Below are 20,345 nucleotides of genomic sequence, written 5' to 3' on the forward strand. Positions count from 1 at the left end.
GCCCCGTGGGGCACCTTATCCCCCCCCTCTGTCCCCCCCCCCCCCCACCCCGGCCTCTGCCCACCCACGAGGCCCTCCAGTTCAGCCAGTGCAGTTCAGACTTAGGCACGCCTCAGCCGCGTGCCTCTGACAGTACTGAGCTGGGGTTTGTCCCCTCTTTCCAGGTACTGTGGCCAGGAGCTGGCCTGTGTAAATGGTGCACAAAGGCCTTTGTACATTTGTAGGAGTTAGTGTGTGTTAATAACGTCATTATTATTTTTGATAGTACTGCTTTTGTATGTATGTACTCAGGACATGGTCCGGATTTTTATAGCTTAATATAAAAAACTGATTTCAGAAGTGGCTTGGAGTGATTTATTTGGGGAGCAGGAATGGGGGGCAGCAGTGGCTTTCTTAGCCTCCGGGGGCCTGGGAAAAGCCCGTCTCCCAGGCTCTGGGTCAGACCCCCAATGTGTCTGATCCTACAGCGCTCCTCCCCCTTCTCACCCATAAGCATGAGCTTTGGAAGGGTCTGCCTGTGGGGCATGACCAGTCACTTCACTCTCTCGTGCCTCAGTTTCCTTACCTGTAAATAGAGGACCATAAACCAGTTTGGCCTCCCCACTGTCCTTCTGAGAATGCAGGGGTAGGCAGTGGACCCCAGACAGTCATGTCAGCACCCCCCCCCCCCCGTAGGCCCCTGTGGGGACTCACCCTTATATTTCTGGAACCGATCTCACAAAGCTGCAGCTGTGATCAGGGGAGCCCCACAATCTACCTTCAGAGATGGCCCCAGCTCACCTGGACACCAGTTCACCTGGCCCAGGATTTGGGGAGGGGCAGAGTCCCTGGGATCAGGGTCCCCTCCATTCCACATAGCTGAGGGAGGGTCCCCAAGGGAGCCATGTGTGGCGTCTGGGGCTCCTTGGGTGAATTCCAGAGGAGGGGAGAGGAGCCTGTGGAGGTGGGGATGGGATGGGATGGAGCCAGCCTCTCAGTGGGGAGCAAGGAAGGAGGGGGACAGTGGCCCCTGGACATCCTACTCCCCAGAGCTGGGGCCCCAGGTCCACGCCACGCAGATCGAGGGTGGGTTGGAACCTCGCTGCTCCCACGGAGCACGGGGTGGGAGGGGCAGGGGGTCCTGGGACCAGCGCGCCTGCCCCCCACTGGATAGGGCCTGCGGGGAGCTATGGCACCGGCACCCGGGACAAGCTGGAAACTTCAAATCCCTTGGGCCAGGCCGACCTGATGGACCTAAAAGTCCACCCTGGCTGCAGCTGGGATGGGTGGGGGTCCTCAGCACGGAGCTCCCCTCCCCGCCCCAATGCGCCCCTGCACCCCCCATCTCCAGGAAGCAGAACTCCAGGAGGAATGAGGAAGAAGAGGCACAAGGGGTGGGGAAGGGACCAAGTCGCTGGCCCTGGCTACCACCAAGGGTTCCACTTCAGGAACTTCCCCATCCCGCAGGAAAATCCCCATAAGGGAAGAATTTGACCCTAGTGGTGGAGTGAGTCACCAGGCTCAGGGCACAGAGGGGCGGCCTGGACAGGGGGCCTTCTGTGGCCACCTGCTCTCAGCTGTACATGGACATGGGGCCCCGTGTGAACGGGGAGTGAGGGGCACAGCATTGATGGGGCCCTCCACCTCTCCCCCGTTCCTGCTGGGGGCGGGGCAGCGGAGAGAGCTGGCCAAGGCCACCCAGAAGGGCTGACATTCCCTGAAGCCCACAAGAAACACAGAGCCAGTAAATAAACAATTCAGGTCCAAGTGCAGTGGGGTGATGGGTGGGAGTGACTCAGTAGAGATTAAAGCGGGAAGGGGGGAGTGCTCACGCAGGAGGCGATACTTGGTTTGGGACCCCAAACTTGGCAAGGCCACTTACACAGTCCTCGACAGAGCAGTGCAGGGGAGGGGAGCAGCCCGGCAAAGGACGTGGGGTGGGGATGGGAGCGGGATGCTGGCAGGGTTCCAGTTCTAGGAGGAGCTCCAGGGCTGGGTGGTGAAGGTAGGAGGTGGAGCGGATCCCCCCGGAGAGGCAGGCGAGGGTCCGAGAAACTTAGCTGGGCCTGGGAGTTGGGGTTCACTCCAGCTGTACGAGGAAAGCACTGAGGGTTTTGAAGAGGCAGTTGGGACTGATGTGATGTAGGACGTGGAAAGACCTCTCTGGCTGCTGCATGGACACTGGAGGGCCGAGGGGAGGCCAGGAGACCCCTTCAGGGGTGTGGGGTTGCCTGGGAGAGCGATGATGTTGTCAGTGAGGGCTGTGAAGGGAGACAGGGCTGGCTCTGGGGTGGCGTGTGAGACGAGCAAATCCCCGAACCGTTGAAAAGACACTGAGTCAGACATGTGGACCATGGTGCCACCTCCCAAACGAGGAAGGCCTGAAGGGGAGAGTGGGGAGGCCCCAGGAGAGACATCTGGGGGGTTAAGTTTGAGAGGTCTGCAGAAAGAGTACGTCTCATAAGATTGTCGAAAGCATGCGAGGCCGACAGCCATCAGGTGCTGTCACCCCCTACTCTGGGAGGGCGATTGACACCCTCATGGAGGGCCATTTGAGAATATCAGTCAAGTCAAAAAACTCTCTGAACCAATCATTCCCCTTCCAGCAATGTATCTTTTTTTTTTTTTTTGAGAGAGAGAGAAAGATAAAGGGGGGGAGGGGCAGAGAGAGAGAGAAAGAGAGAGAATCCCAAGCAGGCCCCATGCTCAGTGAGGAGCCCACCGTGGGGCTCGATCCCTAGGATCTCGACCCGAGCCGACCTCAAGAGTCGGTTGCCCAACACACTGAGCCACCCGGGCACCCCCTTCCAGGAATGTATCTTATCCATGTTGGAAACTCCCTACATGTCCATCAGTAACCCCAGGCAGATAATTGCAGTGCACCAAACAATGGAGTACTATACAGCCATAAAAAGGAAGTTCTGTCTGTCCTGATGTGGAACTGTTCCAATATATAATGTCAAGGAGAAAAAAAGCACACTGCATAACAATTTGTGGTATGTTACCTCCAAATAAACAAACGTGGGAAAAGATACCTATAGAATCTTATATCGACCTACCATACGTATATGCATATGCATATACATATACATATGCATATGTATTATATTCATTTGCTTTTGCCTACGTGTGCATTGAGGCAGCCTGGAGGAATACACCAGGAACTAATGAGAGTGGTTACTTGTGAGTGTGTGAGCTCACAGGTGTGTGCACACCGGAAACGGGGAGGGGAGAGCAGGAGGCAGGGAGGTGATGGGGAGGGAGTTGGGGAGGCAGATATTTCACTGTATATCCTGTTTAAAATTTTTATTACTGAACCACATCAACGTGTTACACATCAACATGTTATAATATGACATTTAACTGAGAAACGCAAGCCAGCGTGGTTGGAGATTTGAGGGGCGACTAAATGAGACCTGGGGTCTCAGGTGTAGGGCTGTCCAGCAATGTCAAGTGCCCTCTGAAGTGTGTTCAGCAGCAGCCTGAGACCTCCTCCAGCCAAGTTCAGTACTCAGGTGCCCGCCCGGAGTCCCAGAGCTGGATTTAACTGAGAACAGGGCTTTGGTCAGACAGTCGCATCAGGGGATGAGCACAGCTATGGCGTTGAGGAGGGCTCCCTGGGGAGGTCATGGCCTTGGACCTGGGGGCTGGGGGAAAGTGGGAGGGGCTGTGATATCAGGCTGGGTCAGAGGGGGGTGGAGCCAAGGGCTGGGGTGGAGTCACAGGAGGAAGGGAGTGACGGGAAGAGGGCTCTCCGGTCACAGAGGAGGACCCTTACAATTGAGGTCGTGGCAGTGACGCAGTTGCTGGTGAGGATGCCCCCGGGGGCATGACCTTGAGAGAGTGTGGCTGACATTGGCAGTGTTGAGGACTCAAGGAACAGGAGGCAACCGGTGGGTCCAGAAGCCCCCAAGAACATTGACGAAATCATGGAAGGGATAATGGGCGGGGGCTGCTGTCCTCTGAGGGTGCCACGGAGGGACCCAGCGGTGAGCAGAGGACAGCGGCGGGGAGGACAGGGGAGCCCGCAAGCTTGCCAGCGGCAGGGGGCGCGATCAGCTTTAGCCCCCCCCCCCCCCCCCCCCGGCGTCTGTCCCTCACCCTAGGGCAGTAGACAGTCCTCGGCTGAGCGGACGCATTGGGCTTGTGACGGATCACGACGCCAGAGCTCGGGCGGGAAGGCTGAGCCTGTGGAAGGAGCGGTGCCTTCTTGTGGGTGGTGCCGACAGTGGACCTGAGGACTGTGGGGGAGTCAGGTGGCCGGTGCTCCCTAAGGACAGTTACTGTCCCTGCAGAGACACCCTGAGGGCCTGGGGTTTGTCAGGGGCAACTAGCCCGGGAGGCTAACCTGGGCTTGTTCACAGACCGCCAGAAGGTTCTAGTAGCAAGTGAAGACGAGCCTGGGTGCACAAGTGCGTTTCCAGCTTCTGTTCGTGTCACGTTCGCTCATGTCCCCGTGGTCAAAGCCAGTCACTCAACCAGGTCCAGATTCAAGGGGAGGACTAGGTGCCCTTCTGATGGGAGGGACTGGAGCGCGTGGTGGCATCTCCTCCAATCTGTGTTGTGACTACAAGTACTTACACTCCCCCTCGTGAGACTCAGGCTCCAGCTGTCCTCAGGTCTCCCAGGCTTCTCCAGTTACGGGTCAGACGGACCAGGTGTGCGGGACCGAATGGTGACGGGCTTCTCACGCGTGTTCCTTGGGTCAGCAACTCCAGACCCACACGCTGCGAACTAAGAGGACAAGTCAGTTGCCGGACACACTCGGTGGTGGGCCCAGGGACAGGACGGCCACCGTTGGCGACATCACTCAGAAGGGGAGGGGCAGGAGATGAGGCGCGGTCTCCTCCGCAGCCCTAGACTCCCCGGCTTTGCCCTCCGACGGGACTTCCTTTGCCTTTTTTGTTTTTAATTTTTTAATGTTTATTTATCTTTGAGAGAGAGAGAGAGAGAAAGTGAGAGGCAGGGAGGAGCAGAGAGACAGCGAGATACAGAATCCGCAACAGGCTCTGAGCTGTCAGCACAGAGTCTGACATGGGGCTCGAACTCACGAACCCTGAGCCAAAGTCGGATGGTTAACCGACTGAGCCACCCAGGCACCCCGGGCCTTCCTTTGCCTTAACGCACGGCCTGTTTGGTAGCTGAGCAATTTCCTCAGTCTTGCTATCATTCAGGGTCCAACCAAGAGGAGGAACCCCCCCCCCCAGTCACTGGAACAGGGGACGCTTAAAGAAGGACTGTGGCAGGGGGTTGGGGTAACAAGGGGTTGGCTACGGAGGGTGAGGGGAACTCTTAAAATGCAGGAACAGCAGACATGTGGCCGCCGCCCCAGAGCGGAGGCAGAGCTCCAAGGAAGGAGCAACTCCGGAAGAGTCTCCTCACCCCCCAAACCCGCACTGGGATCCGGTCAGGTCTCATTGGATGCAGCCTTGGTGAAGTTCACTGAGGTCTTCTGCCAGCAGAACTGGCTGGAAAGCCACTCCCTGGGATGCTAGGTACGCCACGTGCAGGCAAGTGCCGTGCCCGGGACTGGCCGCAAAGCCCCGCGAGGAAGTGGTGGAAGAAGAAGTCCCTGGGGAGGTGTGGCCGGTGCCAGCCCACAGCCACGAGGGATCTGGAAGAAAACCCCCTCCCTCCGTTGCCGTCCCTCCGGTGCCCTCTACTGACAAAGTTTAGCACTCTGCCAGCAGGCAAGGCAGAAAAGTTCCAGAATGCCCAAGAGACGGATGAAAGAGGGGTTTGGGGCTCAGTTTCCAGACACACTCCTCTACGCGCGTTTAACTTCTGTGAAAGCGCCCAGCAAACACTACACATCTTCCTACAAGTGAAGCCCCTCCACGATGCGGAGACACAGTCCCAAGAGTAACCACCCGTCCCCGGGGGTGTCCGTAACTCCTCAGGTCAGGTCCACGGCTGTCCCGTTACCTACAGACTCACTTGCACGGTGAACCTGTGACGCGTTGCACCCGCGGGGAAAATGTCAAGGGGAGGAGAGCGGGAGAGGTCAGCATGGGCGAACAGGCACGTTGAACAAGCAAAGAACACAAAGCAGAGCTGCCACAGCCCCTGTTTCTGGGACCCTCCTCGTCCCAGAACTGCCCCCTCAGCCAGAGCCTCGGGAGTCGGGGATCTTTACTCGATGAGATGGCCTGGACCTTCGTGCCCGAAGGGTCTGAGTCCCCAGTTACACTGTCTTCTGTGCGGGGGAGGGGGTAGCCTTCCATGAACCTTTCCTGTGGGTCATGGAAGTTACGAGAAGAGCTGCGGAGAAGCCCTGCTTTCCTGACGTGACCCTCCTGCCCTGACTGTGGAGGCAACACAGCTTCCCCTGAGGGAGCGGGGCCAGGAGAGCGATCCCTTTGTCCCCGCACCCGTGTACTTGGCTAGGGGGGAGACACGCCCATATGATGGTCTCTAATTCAAAGTATATATGGAATCCTGTGGAATAGAGCCCCATCCTCCCTGAATGTGGTCTCCCAGCCTGCGCCATAACTGAATCTTCAGTAGGTCACTCGGCCTTTCCGTCAGGCCAGCCGCTTCCGGGGCATACGGCATGTGGTAGGACCAGTAAGTTCTCGGCCGTGAGCCCGCACTGCTGGATTTCTCTGGCGGCGAAACGAATTCCTCGGTCAGAAGCAATGCTGTGTGGATACCACGATGGTGGATGAGGCGCTCTGTGAGTCTGTGAATTGTGGCGCCAGGAGCAACGTGATGGGCAAGGAAGCCAAAGCCACGTCCAGAATGCGTCTATCCCAGAGAGGGTGAATCGTTGCCCTCCATGATGGAGGAGCTCCACTGCAATCGACCAGGCCGGCTGCTTTCCCCAGAGAACGATGCCGGCAAGACCCACGCACTGGTCTGTGCTGTTGTCACATAAGCCACTCAGCAGTGGCCAGAGCAGCATGGGAAGAGGACGCCCATGTTGTTGAGCCCACGAATAGCTCTCATTCCTGTCACCATAGCTACTTTGTTTGTGGGTCGATTGAGAAAGCACTGGGGTGATTGGGGAAAGAGGCTCTTACGGGCTGGATTGTGTCCCCCAAAATTCATGTCAATGTCCTGATGCCCAGGACCTGAGAATGTGACAGTAACAACAAAGAACAAACCCTGGAGAAGGGGCAGAATCTGATTTCCAGAGTTACTACATCGTTACATTTAAATGTCCATGGTTCTAAATAAATAAATAAATGCCCACCATTCAACAAAAAATTATAAGACACACAGAGAAACAGGAAGTAAAGGGGCGCTTGGGTGCCTCAGTCAGTTGAGCGTCTGACTTCGGCTCAGGTCATGATCTCATGGTCCGTGGGTTCGAGCCCCACATCGGGCTCTGTGCTGACAGCTCAGAGCCTGGAGCCTGTTTGGGATTCTGTGTCTCACTCACTCTCTCTCTCTCTGCCCTTTTCCTGATCACTCTGTCTCTCTCTCTCTCTCAAAAATAAATAAACATTAAAAAGTAAAAAAAAAAAAAAGAAAGAAACAGGAAGTATGCTTTATTCAAGGAAAAAAAGAAATGAATCAACAGAAAATGTCCCTGAAAAAGACAAGATGACAGATCTACTAGACAAAATCTTTCAAACAATTACCTTAAAGATGTTCAAAGACCTAAAGGAAGACATGGAAAAAATCAAGAGAGTGATGTGTGAACGAAATGGAAATACCAAAAAGAGAGAGAAACTTAAAGAGAAATCAAGAAGAAATTCTGGAACTAAAAAGTCCAATAACTGAAATGAAAAATCTCTGGAGGGATTTGAAGCCGATTTGAGCCAGAAGCATCAGTGAAGATAGAACAATAGAAATTATCAAGGCTGAGGAACAGAATGGAAAAGGTGGAAGAAAAGTGAGCAGGACCCAAGGGACCTGTGTATGCAGAGGACCGATATACACGTCGCGGGAGCTGCAGAAGGAAAAGAAAAAGAGAGACAAAGAGAGAGGGGGTAGAGAGGATATTTGACTATTTAATGGCTGAAAACTTCCCAAATTCGATAAGAGACATGGATATGAACAATCAAGAGGTTCAACAAGCTTTAAGTAAGATGAACTCAAAGAGATCAACACCATGACACACTATAATCAAACTTTCAAAAGAAAAAGAGAATCTTGAAGGCAGCGGGAGAAGGAAATCATCACATCTGAGGGATCCTCAGCGAGATCCCAATAGATTTCGCATCAGAAACTTTGGAGGCCAGAAGGCAGCGGGCTGATATATGCAAAGAGCTAAAAGAAGATCATCAGCCAAGAATCCTGCATCTGAGAAAAGTGAGAGAGAAATGAACACAGTCCCAGAAAAACAAAAATTGAGACTTTGTGACCACTAGACCTGCCCTGCAACAAACACCCAGGGGGGTGCCTGGGGAGCTCAGTCAGTTAAGCAACCGACTCTTGATCTGGCTCAGGTCATGATCTCATGGTTGATTGGATTGAGCCCCATGCCGGGTTCTGTCCTGACAGCGCGGAGCCTGCTTTGGATTCTCTCTCTCTCTTTGCTTCTCCCCCTTGCTATCTCTCTCTCTCAAAATAAATAAACTTTAAAATAAATAAGGAATACATGCATACATACAATATTCAGGGGAGTCCTACAAGATGAAATGAAAATACATCAGACAGTAACTTGAAGACATATGGAGAAATAAAGATCTCGATAAAGGCAAATAATGGGCAATTTTAAAAGCTAGTATTGTTGTAACAATGGCTTGTAACTGTACATTTGCTTATTTTCTATGTGATTTAAAACAATTACCAGTGTAAAAGCTAGTATTACTGTAACTTGGTTTGCAATTCCAAGTCTTGCTTTCTACATAATTTAGGACACTAATGTCTTTAAAAGAATTATTAGTTTATGTTTTTGAGAACGCAAGTGTAAGCGCCTGGCATTAAGCTTTTGATTGCTGAGACATTCATTTCAAAATACACCATTTTTTGAAGTTTATTTATTTACTTTGAAAGAGAGAGAGAGCGTGCATAGGGGAGGGGTAGAGAGACAGAAGGAGAGAGAGGATTCCAAGCACACTCCATGCTGTCAGCACAGAGCCCAATACGGGGCTCAGTCCCACAAACCGTGAGATCATGACTTGAGCTGAGATCAAGAGTTGGACCAACTGAGCCACCCAGATGCCCCAAGACACTCATTTTGAATAAATATATTGCCAGCTATAAGACACAGCATAACAACCAGATAAGGAATGAGGCCACCTACACCCATGAAGTGTCCCTTGTGGAAAACTGTGGGCACGTAGATAGCTGACCACTTGATTGGCCCTACCTCCACCCTCCCCCACCTTAATTCCCACTCCTATGCCTCAAATTACCAATACTGAGTGACCCCACAAAATCCCAGACACCCCACCCTGGGACCCTGATAGAGGCAGAGTCCCGGGTCCACAGTCTCTCTCCCTCTCTCTGTCTCCCCATGACCTCACTTTTTGGCCCTCGGGTATGCCGTGTACCCTCCAGAACCTGTAATAAAGGTTTCATGATTTTTTTTTTTTTCTGAACTGCATCCTGGGATCACAATAAGAAATCCAGGGCTGGCCCAGCTATATAATTTGCCCCCTCAAGGGAGATGTCTGCGGGGCTCTCTGTGAGCAATACTGGTCTGGGCCAGTGCCCCAGATGTTCCTAGCTGAGGGGATTACTATCGGTGCTGGGACTGACACCACAACAATGTATAAGGATGTAATTTTGTGATATCAGTAACCAAAGGGGTGGGGACAGAACTGTAAAGGAGCAGCATTTCTGTATGTTATTGAAATTAGGCTGGTATAAATTCAAATCAGGGCGTTATAACCTTAGGACGTTAGATGTAATCCTTACGGCAATCACAAGGAACATAGCTATGGAATATACACAAAAGGAATTTAAACATTTCACTACAAAAAAAAAAAAATCACCTAATCGCAAAAGAAGATAGTAATTCAGAAAATGAAGGATGAAACAGCTACATGGCATATAGAAAACAAACAGCACATTGACAGAGTGAGTCTCTTATCAGTCATTACCTCAAATGTAAAGGGTTAAACTGTCCAATCAAAAGACAGAGGTGGGGGGGAAGGATAAAACACACGACCCAACAACATACGGCCCACAAGAGCCTCAGCTGAGATCCAAAGACACAAACAGGTTTTTCAAGGGATAAAAAGGGATAAAAAAAGATAGTCCATGCAAATAATAACCAAAACAGAGCAGGACGGTTCTACCGACATCAGACAAAATAGACTGTAAATCAATCAGGTTTATAAGAGACAAAGAAAGACTAATTTATACGTTAATAAAAGGTTCATGTATAAAATTATCAAGTCACTAAATGGGACATCTGCAACTAATGTAGCATTGTGTGTCAACTCTACTCAAATAAAAAACTTTATTAAAAAATAAAAATAAAATCACAGATAAATAAATAAAAAGTTCAATACGGCTAGAAGATACAGCAATTATAAATATTTACACGCTTAATGACAGACCATCAAAATATATGACCTAGGGGAGCCTGGGTAGCTCAGTCAGTTCAACGTCCAACTCTTGATTTCAGCTCAGGTCATGATCCGAGGGTTGTGGGATCAAGCCCTGTGTTGGGCTCCATGCTGGCAGCATGGAGACTTCTTGGGATTCTCTCTCTCCCTCTCTCTCTCTCTCTCTACTCTCTCTCTCTGTCTCTCAAAATAAATAAATAAACATATATATACATATATATATATATATATAGTAAAAATTGACATAATTGAAAAACAGACAGTTCTACAATAACAGAGTCTTCAATACCCCACTCCCAATAATGGACAGAACAACCAGACAGAAGATAAGTATGGAAACAGGATCCGGACAACACAATAAACCAAGCAGATCTGACACACACACGTGCAGAGCACCCCACCCAACAACAACACATACCTTCTTCTCAAGTGCACCTGGGCCTTCTCCAGGATGGACCATAAGTTAGGCCATAAATTAAGTCCCAGTAGATTTAAAAAGACAAATATCACACAAAGTATCTTCTCCAACCATAGTGGGATGACGTGAGAAATCAATGATGAGGACAACTAGAAAATTCGCAACGTTGTGTAAATTAAATAACACACTTTTAAACAACCAGGGGATCAAAGAAGAAATCATAAGGGAAATTAGAAAATACCTAGAGATGGGGTTCCTGGGTGGCTCAGTTGGCTAAGTGTCTGACTCTTGACTTCAGCTCAGGTCATGATCTCACAGTTTGAGTTCAAGCCCTACATTGGGCTCTATGCAGCACAGAGCCTGCTTGGGATTCTCTCTCTCATCATAAGTCTCTCCCCGATTTGTGCACTCATGCTTGCATGCTTTCTCTCTCTCTCTGCCCCTCTCCTGGTTATGTGCATGTGCTCTCTCTCTGTCTCAAAAATAAATAAATAAATAAATATTTTTAAAAAACAAAGAAACTAAGAAAAGAATAACAAACTGAACCTCTGGGTACCAGAGAGAAGGAAACAATAAGGATTGGAGCAGAGATAAATGAGAGAGGAAATAGAAAGGCAATAGAGAAAGTCAATAAAACTAAAAGTTGGTTCTTTTAAAAAAAATCAACAAAATTGACAAACTGTTAGCTAGATAGATGAAGAAAAAGAGAGAAGACTCAAATTTCTAAAATCATAAATGGAAGTGAAGACATTACTATTTATTCCTACAGAAATAAGAAGGATTAAGAAGGATTAAAAGAGAGTGGTATGACCAATTGTACAGGAAAAAATTGGATAACTTAGATGAAATGGATAAATTCCTAGAAACAGGAAAACTACCAAGACCCAGTCATGAAGAAATAGAAATGTGAATAGACCAATAACTAGTAAGGAGATTGTATCAGTCATCAAAAATCTCCTAACACAGAAAAGTCTTGGACCTGATGACTTCACTGATAAATTCTACCAAACATTTGAAGAAGAACCGATACCACTCTTGTTAAACTTTCCCAAAAAAAAGTTGAAGAAGAGGGAACACTTCCTAACCCATTTAGTGAGGCTAGCATAACCCTGATGCCAAAGCCAGACAGACACCACAGGAAATTACAGACCAGTATTCCTTATAAACATTGATGCAAACATCCTCAACAAAATATTACAAACCAAATTCAGCAGTACATTAAAAAGATCATGCACATGACCAAATGGGATTTATTACTGGAATGCAAGGGTGGTTTGACAAATGCAAATCAATCAGTGTAGTACACCACAGCAACAAATGAAGTTGTTTTTTTTTTTAATTTTTTTTTCAACGTTTATTTATTTTTGGGACAGAGAGAGACAGAGCATGAATGGGGGAGGGGCAGAGAGAGAGGGAGACACAGAATCGGAAACAGGCTCCAGGCTCTGAGCCATCAGCCCAGAGCCTGATGTGGGGCTCGAACTCACAGACCGCGAGATCGTGACCTGGCTGAAGTCGGACGCTTGACCGACTGCGCCACCCAGGCGCCCCGACAAATGAAGTTTAAAAACAACATGATCATCTCAACTGATGCAGAAAAAGCATTGGGCAAAATTCATCACCCTTTCATGATAAAACACTCATCAAAATAAGAATAGAAGGAAAATACCTCAACATAATAAAAGCCATATGTAAAAACTCCACAGCAAACATCATACTCAATGGTGAAAGACTGAAAGCTTTTCCTTCAAGATCAGAAACACAGTAAGGATGGCTATTTTCACTACCTTTCTTCAACATAGTATTGGAAGTTCTAGCCAGATCAATTGGCAAGAAAAAGAAATAAAAGGCATCCTAATTGGAAAACACTTAAGAATTAACTAGTGGCAGGGGTGGTGGTGGTGGTCGAAGATTTGTACAATGTAAACTACAAGAGTTGGCCAAAATAAATTAAAGAAGACATAAATAAATGGAAGAACAATGATGTTCATGGATTGGAAGACTTAATATTGTTAAAATGTCAGTACTACCCAAAGTAATCTACAGATTCTATTATCTGCAGAAATAGAAAAAAAAACATTCTAAAATTCACATGGAATTTCAAGGGACACTGAATAGTCAAAAAATTTTTGAAAAAGAAGCACAAAACTGGAGGACTCACAGTTACCGATTTCAAAACCACTACAGAACTACAGTAATCAAAACAGTGTCGTTTTGGCATGAAGATAGGCTAAGACCAATGGAATAGAACGCAGAGCTCAGATATAAACCCTCACATATATCATCAAATGATTTTTTTAAGTTTTTTTTTTTTTTAGTACACTCTACATCTAATGTGGGGCTCAAACTCACAACCCTGAGATCAAGAGTTGCTTGTTCTTCCACTGAGCTAGCCAGGCACCCCTCATCGAATGATTTTTTTTTTAATTTTTTTTTCAACGTTTATTTATTTTTGGAACAGAGAGAGACAGAGCATGAACGGGGGAGGGGCAGAGAGAGAGGGAGACACAGAATCAGAAACAGGCTCCAGTCTCCGAGCCATCAGCCCAGAGCCTGACGCGGGGCTCGAACTCACGGACCGCAAGATCGTGACCTGGCTGAAGTCGGACGCTTAACCGACTGCGCCACCCAGGCGCCCCTCGAATGATTTTTAATAAGGGTTTCAAGACCATTAAATGGGGGAAAAGACAGTCTTCTCAACAAATGGTGCTGGGGAAACTGGATATCTACATGCAAAAGATTGAATTTGTACCCTTACCTCACACCATATACAAAAACTAACTCGAAATGGATCAAGGACCTAAATGATAGACCTAAAACTATCAAACTCTTAGAAGAAAACATAGATCAAAAGCTGTACAACATTGGAATTGCCAGTGATTTCTTGGATGTGACACTAAAGGAACAGGTAACAAAATAAGATATCTACAAATTGGACTTCATGAAAACTTAAAAAATGTGTGCATTAAAAGACACAATCCACAGAATAAAAATGCAGCCCAAAGAATAGGAGAAAATATTTACAGATCACAGATCTGATAAAGGATTCATAGCCACAATATGTAGGAAACTTCTAAAACTCAATAATATAATAATGAAACACAACCATTTGGTTCAAAAATGGGCAAAAGACTTGAATAGACATTTCTGCAAAGAAGATACATCAATGGCCAGGAAGCACATGAAAAGGTACTCACACTATGCAAACCACAACTGCAGTGAAATACTAGTTCCTATCCAGGAGGGTGGCTAACATCAAAGGCAAAATAACAGAAACCAGGTGTTGGTGAGGATTTGGAGAAATTGGAACCCTGGGCACTGTTGGTAGGAATGCAAAACGGCACAGCTGCTCTGGAAAACAGGATGGTGGTCCGTCAAAAAATTAAATGGAATATGATCCAGCAATCCCATTTCTGGGTGTGTACCTTCAAGAGGAGGAAGCAGGATCTCAGGGGGAAATTTGCACCCTTACGTTCAGAGCAGCAGTATTCACAATAGCTAAAATGCAGAAGCAGCCAAAGTGTCCATGGATGGATGAATGGATAAGCAAAATTCAGTATATACATTAAATGGAATTAAATGGAACGTCATTGAATTAAAATAGAATTAATCACTCAGTCAACACGGGGCTCAAACTCATGAACTTTGAGATCATGACCCGAGCTGAAGTCAGACACTCAACTGACTGAGCCACCCAGGCGCCCCGGGACTTTTAGAAATCTACAAATAGAATTAATCATTCAGTCTTAATTATTTTGCAATATGCTACAACGTGGACGAAACTCGAGGGCATCATGCTAAGTCACAGAAAGAGGAAGACTGTATGATTCCATGCAAAAACAGAAAGAAAAGCAGAACAAATTTAACAGATAAAGGCGGAGATAGAGAGACTCAGTGCCTCCACCCGACAGCCAGTTGTGAGTGCTTTCTCCTTCTCTTGAGGTGAGGGAGAGGGGAGGCTAAAGAGGCAAGGTCAGGGTCATGGCTCTCATGGATGCCCCCCGAATGCCTCTGCACGCACACTTCCCCTTACCTTGTTTCTTGGAGCAGTTTCCATATCAGAACAGAGAACTTCCTCATTCTTTTTACGGCTGTATAGAGCTCCATTGTCTGGTGCCCTGCGATTATATCCCTGGTTTTTGCTGACGGACATTTAGGGAGTTTCCAATATTGTGCTGCTACAACCAAAGTAACTGATGTGATACCTGTGTCATTCCACATAAATGTTAGAGTATTGATAGGGTAAATTCCCAGAAGAGGGATGGCTGGCTCGCAGGAGTCTTTGTCAGTGGGACTGATATGGCCAAATGGCCCTCCACAGGGGACGTGCAAAATTACACTCCCGGAGCAGCGAGGGAGAGCTCTGGTGGCTGTCAGCCTCGCCACTAGAAAATGTTAACTGATCTAGTTAAGAAAGCAGATGGGTCCGTGTCTGTGCACGGGTGAGCAGGGAGGGCCAGGGGCAACTTTCGGTAATAATGGACATGTTAATTGTCTTTATCATTGTGATAGTTTCATGAGTATATGCACATATAAAAACTTATTAATATACTTTAAATATGTGCAGTTTATTGTATGCCAATTATATCTCTGTAAATGCAAAGACATAATATTTTTTTTTGTCTTATTAGATTGTCAAAAAAGAAACAAGATAATTGCCTCCAGGTCTGGCAAAGCTGTGAGGAAACTGGCTTCCCTACCCGTGGAAAAATGATTTGGCATAAGTCTTTTTGGAATGAATTTTTGCAGGAGCCATTACAAAGTGTTTCTATTCTTTGGGGAAGAAAAAATATTATCAGCTCTTATTAAGATCCTATTCATTTATTTCTTTTTTGTCTCAGTAAATTTGAATTCCACAGGTTGTAAGGGCAAGTAATGAATTTCCGGAGCCTGGCTTTTTTTTTTCCTTTAATCTATGCTTTTTAATTTTTTTTAAGTTTATTTATTTTTGAAAGAGAGAGAGATAGAGTGAGAGCAGGGGAGGGGCAGAGAGAAGGAGACACAGAATCCGAACCAGACTCCAGGCTCTGAGCTGTCAGCACAGAGCCCCATGCGGGGCTCGAACTCATGAACCGTGAGATCATGACCTGAGCTGAAGTCAGAAACTTAACTGACTGAGCCACCTAGATGCCCCCCCAGAGCCTAGCTTTAAAAAATGAAAGTCTAGGGGCGCCTGGGTGGCGCAGTCGGTTGAGTGTCCGACTTCAGCCAGGTCACGATCCCGCGGTCCGTGAGTTCGAGCCCCGCGTCAGGCTCTGGGCTGACGGCTCAGAGCCTGGAGCCTGTTTCCGATTCTGTGTCTCCCTCTCTTTCTGACCCTCCCTCGTTCATACTCTGTCTCTCTCTGTCCGAAAAAACAACAAATATATAAAAAAATTAAAAAAAAAAAAAAAAAATGAAAGTCTACGTAATTAACAAAAGGCAAGGAAGGCGCCTGCATGACTCAGTCACTTAAATGTCCATCTGACTCTTGATTTCGGCTCAGGTCATTATCTCACAGTTTCGTGAGTTCGAGGCCCACGTCGGGCTCTGCACTGACAGTATGGAGACTGTTTGAGAGTCTCCCTCTCTCTCTGCCCCTCCCCGGTGCGTACTCTGTCTTTCTCAAACATAAATAATACATTAAAAACTTTAAAAAAAGGACCTAAATGTTAAAGATGTCTCTTTCCCCCTGAAAACATGGAGGGAAAGATATCATTCTGAATTATAAAACACAAAGAATTTGATTTGGTAAGGTGTTGAATCAGGTCACTTACAAGTGTATAAATCTTGTTTTCCTACAAAACTGGGACCTGTCTGCACATTCATAACTGTTACCAACCTGCTCATTTCTCAGTTTCAATCTGTCATTTAAAGAAAAGGATCTTAGGGGCGCCTGGGTTGCTCAGTCAGTTAAGCATCTGACTTCGGCTCAGGTCATGATCTCACAGTATGTGAGCTTGAGCCCCATGTCAGGCTCTGTGCTGACAGCTCGGAGCCTGGAGCCTGCTTCGGGTTCTGGGTCTCCCTCTCTCTCTCTGCCCCTCCCCTGCTCATGCTCTGTCTCTCAAAAATAAATAAACATAAAAAAAAATAAAGAAAAGGGTCTTGCAATATTTCTAAGAAGATGCCTTCAGACAGAAAGCTGGAAGTCTGCTCACTTGTCTTACTTGGTAACTGTTGTCCTGGAAATGTGTGCAGTCATGTTTCTGGATTCCTACACAGTGCAAGTACCTGGCAGATTTCTCCAACAGAAGACAGTTTGCATCCCTGCTACATTTCTTACCGTAATAAAGACATTGAGTCTTGGCTCACCTTAAATGAGATCCTTGAGGTACTAATTCTACTCCTAGGGAATATATGTTTCAAAACAATAGGACAAACATGTCATACAGATACAAGATTTTCATTGTAGAGAAAACTGGAAAATCCCCAACTATCCAGCCAGAGGGAGGGAGCCAAACAATTACACCACATATGACAGTGTGGCCATTCAGATGACAGGCTGGGTCCATTGTCACTGGTGGGGAAAAGGTCCGTGACAAGGCATTCAGTCAAAGTTCAAATTTGCAGACCAATGTCGATAGCAGAATGGCTACATAAGTACGGATGTGTTTGTGCCAAAACACCAACACGGCCTACGCCTGGGGTGCGGGCATTGGGCATTGCACGGACTGAGGGGAAGGATGACATCCAGTGTATGCTTTACATAATTCCTTAGAATCTGTTATTTCTGAAACATACATTCCCTAGAAGAAGATCTTGTTTAAGGTGAACCAAGACTTTCAGCCTAGGAGACTCTTCCTTGTTCAGATTTTTGAAAACAGTATTTTGTACAAACAGAGGGGCTGGGGAAGGCGTTTAAGACCTATGTTTAGTGCTTGAGTCTTTTGGGATTTGTGAGTAATTTTAAATTCCTTATTTTGATATTTTATTGGGGTTAGACACTTTCTCCAATGAAGTGCTTTTGAAACTAGGAAAAAAAGGTGAGGGGGAGGGGTGGTTCTTGCCCAGGAAGGTGTCATCGGCTGTGGAGTGAAAGGGGACTTGGGTCAAGTGTGGCCAACAGTTGAGCTCCTGGACCGGCAGGGTGTCTGTTTCTCAGGGATGGGCAAGGTCTGGACCTTGAAGGGCAGGAACGGTCTCCCAGGACCAGCCCCATCAACCCAGCCCTGCCAGCCTGTTGCGCTGGCCGTCATCCAGCTCCCTGAGAAGTAGAGACACAGCCCTACCATGTGCAGGAGCCCTTGGGTCCTCCTCCAGCTCGACCAGAGGCGTGAGAGTTCCACTTTAGCCAAGAGGGCCTCTGCCTCAGGTCCCCCAGCCCCACAGGGAGGAGAGGGCAGCTCTGTCAGGTGCCCGAGTGCAGTGAGTACAGCAATCCACGTGGAACTTGGAGGAACAGGAGAAAGGGGAACTCTTATTTTTTCCAAAGTATCCATGGATTGCTTCAGAATTGTTTAGCAAGGGCTGAGCTGCCTTGTAAGCATCTAGACTGACTTAAAGACGAAGCAGTGTTGGGATTCCCAAGGAAAGAGGGCACCATGGCTGGACCGAGCAAAACCAGGTGGGCAGAGGGGCCCAATGAACCCCAGAAAGAGGAGGCCACGGGAGCCATTAGCAGCCCCTCCCTCCTGCACTCGTGGGGAGGGGCCCCTAGTCCCAGGGACAGAGAAGAGGCTGGGTCACCCATGGGGACGCCCAGGGATCGTGGATGCTGGGCTGGGAGCCCCCCTGGCCTCCCTTTGGTAGTTTCCTCACTGGTCAGATGCAAATATGTAAAACCACCTCTCCGATAGTCTGTGGGGACGATGGGTGGGCCAGCTTCCGGCTGGCCAGGGCCATCGTCACTCTGGGTTCCTCAGGCTGTTGTCTGAGGGTGTTGTCCTGATGACATCATGGTCCACATCCACTCTGTTTGCATCGCTCAGCCCTCAGATCCGTGGCCCTTGGGTCAAGGCACGGGACCTGGACCGTGCCACCTTTCCTGTGTGTCCATGTGCTGCCCTGGGCAGAGGGCAGCCCAGGTTCCCGCCTCGGGCCGGTATCTCCAGGGAAATGTGCGGCCACCAGAAGGAGGGTGTCAGTCAGGCAGTGGCCCCAGGGACTGCCCCGGACTGTGGGACACTCAGCTTCATAGAGCAGGTGCCTCTGGACGCTGAGGAAACCGTGGCTGTAGAGAAAGCTGGTGGGGGGGGGGGGCGCTGAGGGGATTTCCAAGAGCCCTCTCCCCCTCCCCCAGGGGAGCCCCAGAGATAGGGTCCCCTGGCCGAGAGAAGACAAGCCATCTAGGTTTTGCAGGAAGCTGTCTGGGGATGGCAGACCCTGGCCCGATACCCTGACGTGGAAGCCGGTTCTGCCCCCTCGTGTTGGCAGCTGGGGCGGTGCCTCTCCTGGACACATCCCTCCCCCTTCATGGGGCACGTGGTTACTCCCCTTGAGTTAGGGACTTATGACCCAGTTCTCACTACAGGGTCAAGGCAGCTCTCATCAGCACCCAGTGGCGTAGAAGGTCAGTCCAAGGGAAAGCATGGAGTAGACTTTGACACCTGTTGCTAAAGTACTCGCTGAAACAATTTTGAAACCCGTTGAACTCACATTTTTTTAAATGTGAATATACAACCTTTTTAAACGTAAGTTTAAATTGTTTCTAGGGATGTGATTTCTGGGATGGTGCCAACATTGACACCTTAAAGTAAAACAGTCATGTCACTCTCCTAAATGTATCTAACTGAATCTAAATAGCTCAGTGATTTATGGAGCTGTAACTTAAGCGCAGCAGAGCGCATGAATGTAGAGTGTCATTTTTACATCTGTTTGGCTGGTAGAACCAGATCAAGACGTGGACAGTTTCCTGACCCCAGTATTCCTTTGTGCCCCCATCCAGGCAATATGTCCCTACCCCCCACTGAAGGGCAGTCCTCATGGCTTCTATCATAGATTGACTGGTTTTGATCATAAAACTGGAATCATACATCGTGTTCTCTCTTATGTCCCACTTCTTCCGCTAGAACTGTGTCTGTGAGATGTATCCCTTTGTCCCTTGTATCTGCACTTAATTTTTTTCCACTGTTGCAGATTATTCCATTATATGACCACACCACAATTTATTCATTCTACTGTTGATGGGCATTTGGTTTCCCGTTTGGGGCAATTGTGAATAAAGCAGCTATGAACATTCTCACACACGCCTCGTGGGACGAGAGCCCTAGTTTTGTTAGTCACACATACACCCAACCGGGAGTGACATGCTGGCCTGGGTGCCCACACGCTTCGCTCTAGGGGGCGCTGCTGGCTCTTCTCCAGGGTGCTCTTGTCTTCTGCTCCCCACCGCCATCCATCCAATTATACCTGATTTTTCTTTTCTATGTCTTCTTATATGTCCTGGACTCTGGGAAGTTAAATTGACAACAGTAATAAAGCAGGTTAAATTGAACAAAAGTAACAGAAGTTAAATAGACAAAAGTAATAAAGCAGGTGACGGAAGATCTAAACAACAT

This window comes from Herpailurus yagouaroundi, unplaced genomic scaffold (assembly GCF_014898765.1).
Source record: "Herpailurus yagouaroundi ecotype Mexico unplaced genomic scaffold, PumYag 141, whole genome shotgun sequence".
NCBI lineage: Eukaryota > Metazoa > Chordata > Mammalia > Carnivora > Felidae > Herpailurus > Herpailurus yagouaroundi.